Source organism: Limulus polyphemus, unplaced genomic scaffold (assembly GCF_000517525.1).
Source record: "Limulus polyphemus unplaced genomic scaffold, Limulus_polyphemus-2.1.2 Scaffold8733, whole genome shotgun sequence".
Lineage (NCBI taxonomy): Eukaryota > Metazoa > Arthropoda > Merostomata > Xiphosura > Limulidae > Limulus > Limulus polyphemus.
The window spans coordinates 23379-26719 of NW_013674343.1; positions in this window are offsets into that span (position 1 = coordinate 23379).

Genomic DNA, 3341 nt, shown 5'->3' on the forward strand with positions numbered 1-3341 from the left:
TGTGATCAGAGGTGTTGCCAGTTGTTGTAAATCAGATGTGATCAGAGGTGTTGCCAGTTGTTGTAAATCAGGAGTGATCAGATCTGTTGCTAGTTGTTGTAAATCAGATGTGTTGCCAGTTGTTGTAAATCAGGAGTGATCAGATCTGTTGCTAGTTGTTGTAAATCAGATGTGATCAGATCTGTTGCCAGTTGTTGTAAATCAGATGTGATCAGATCTGTTGCTAGTTGTTGTAAATCAGATGTGTTGCCAGTTGTTGTAAATCAGATGTGATCAGATCATAGTCTCAACATCAATGAATTACATAAACACAACTTCCTACAGTCGTCTACTTTTAAAATCTTATTATAACAAAACAATAATAAAATATTCACTCACAAAATAAATTAATGAACTATATTTAAACTAAACAGACTTTTATATCATGACACATTTAACAAACAGAAGTACTATAGTTCTAAGATATTATTTCAGTTTACAAACAGAAGTAATCTGGTTTTAATATATTATATTTCTTAACAAATAGAAATACTCTAGTTCTAAGATATTATGTTACTTAACAAACAGAAATACTCTAGTTCTAAGATATTATGTCACTTAACAAACAGAATTAATCTGAGGTAGCTGTCATTGGCTAGTAAATGGTCAGAAGAAAAACAAACAGTTTGTTCAACATCATGCTACATTTTGTTAACCTGCCAAAAACAGCCAGAGTTGCAGTTTAGCTGTTATAATATGTACTGGAACAGTCTGGGTCGGTTATGTAATATTAGACAAAAAAAAACTTATACAACTTACCAGAAAACAAGTTTAGTCGAACAAGCGAAAGCCAAAAGCAGGGAATCCAAAACATTGATCTTGAACTGAGGTGTTTTCATTGAAAACAAAAAATGTTTGATCCTTGAATATGAGGTAACCTAAAACACTGAGATTACATAAAAAATACGCTGGACAAAATTCATAAACTTTTTGTTTAAATTTGAAAACGATTAGAAACTTAGTTCAGTTTGATTTTTACTTGCTTTGGATACAATGTATATTTTACACTGGAAAATGTGAAAGAAAAACCTATAATAGGGTGAAATATTTAATTTTCCTATTTTTACTATAGAACATAAGTTGACCTAGAAAACATCGCCATCTACTACATAGCAACTAAATAATTTTACGAAAAAGGGCTTTTCAAAAATCGAATTTATTTTTCTGTAATGTGTTTCAGCGAAAAGGTATTAGATGTATATATCTTTACATTTTAGCCGACTTGAAATTCGAATAAGAACGAACGCTGTAGGTTTTAGTTTTGTTTTCATCGTTGAAACAATGATTGTGTTATAAACAACGCCTCTTAAATATCATGAGCAGTTAAAATGTTAGATCGACCAGTACTGTCCTGTTATGTGTAGAGTACAAAATAAATAAACGACACATTACACAAATAATTTGTTTGGAATTAAGCACAAAGCTACACAATGGGCTATCTGTACTCTGCTCACCACGGGTATCGAAACCCGGTTTTTAGCGTCGTAAGTCTGCAGACATTCCGCTGCGCCGCTGGGGCTACACAAATAATAAAAACTCATGAATATAGTACTGTGTTCAAATTACTTCTCGCTAACAGGGCACTGGTAACGAATTGGTCGTTACCAGTGAAAGTGGGTTTTCTCGGGGTACTCCCGTTTCCTCCCACATTAAATTATCGGCATAGAATTTTCAGATCACCGCCGCCCTGATGGACCATCAGTCCGACATCGGCCGTTTAATTTAGTTTACTTTGATCTTCACTTTTTATTTTAACCGTAACTCTCACGTTTACCCTTTTTAAATTTACATACCTCGTCTTCATTAATTTCCTGTTTTCTCAAGTTAAGCCCATATTCCTAGACCACGAGCGAGGTGAAGGAGGATTGTTTAATCTTCGAACACCCTTGATCAATAATCATTTCTTAGGAGATAATTATTTTCAAATCAAAATAACTGCCAAGAACAACACACAGTGTTCAAGTCATATCGATGGAGTTAAAAAGGTTGGGACTAATATAAAAAAAGTAATTTTATTCAGTTCTTGGAAAGTGTTTGAAAAGACGAAAATTATTACAAGACCAATTACAGCCTGTCTATTGTATATACGTACACCACGTACGCTGGATTTGCAAAATGTTTCCCGAACGAAGGATTAACAACGAGTCACGTTTCGTCGCGTGCGTTTTGTAATCACAGCATGGAATTGTAACGCTGTGAAAGCTGAAGCCATGGTTACGGGAAACCATGTTTGTTGAGAAAAATCTACTCCGTGCACGCGACATTATCGGACTTTTTTTGACAACCAAAAATCTGTGGAATTTGATTAAATGGATCTCCAAAGTAACTTCTAAATGCTTTGTGTTGTATTCTTTCTAACAATGAAAGCAAAGAAGAATATGTTACAATATGTCAACACACTATATCAGACTTATTCAGTGCCAACGAGGCCTTTCGTCTAATACCAGAGTTTACATGCCCACTAGGTTTGTTGAATTTCGCGCAAAACTAATCGAGGGCTGTCTGCACCAGCTATCAATAAGACAGAGGAAAGGCAGCCAGTCAACAGCATCCACCGCCAACTTTTGGGCTACTTTACCTACAAATAGTGAGATTGTTCGCACATTAATTAACGCCCCCATGGCTGAAAGGGCGAGTACGTTTCGCGAAGGGTTTTGATCCCGCAACCCACAGATTTCGAGTCGAGCTTCTTAACCATCAGACCAAAAATTAAAAGTGAACAAATGATAAAACTCAATGTAATAAAGCAAAAATAAAGGTATTGGGCTGTTTATATATAAAGATACCTAACATCACTAGGATGACTTGAAACAATAGGCGAGACGACAAGTCCCGACTATTCCAAGACAGAAAAATTATAACAGGTATTGACTCTTGAAGAAGAACAACAACTGGCAACAGATCTGATCACATCTGATTTACAACAACTGGCAACACATCTGACATCTGATTTACAACAACTAGCAACAGATCTGATCACTCCTGATTTACAACAACTGGCAACACGGACGTCACGTGCAATACATTGACGTCGAGAATATAGAGATTTCTAGAAGTCAGACAGACGATTAAGTGATAAACCTATAAATAGTGTGAGACGAGCAGAAACAGAAGAAAAGACAATAGCAGAAGAGAGTAAAGTTAATGGCAAGGAAAGTTCGGCGTGAAGTTAACTACCGTAGAAGTGGTAGGCCTAACGATTAACATAGGCCTAATGTTTAATACATTAGAGTAAGACTAACAATAGGAAAGGAGATAAGAAAAATTATTTATTTCGCCAAAGCGTTGTTCTAAAGAAATTA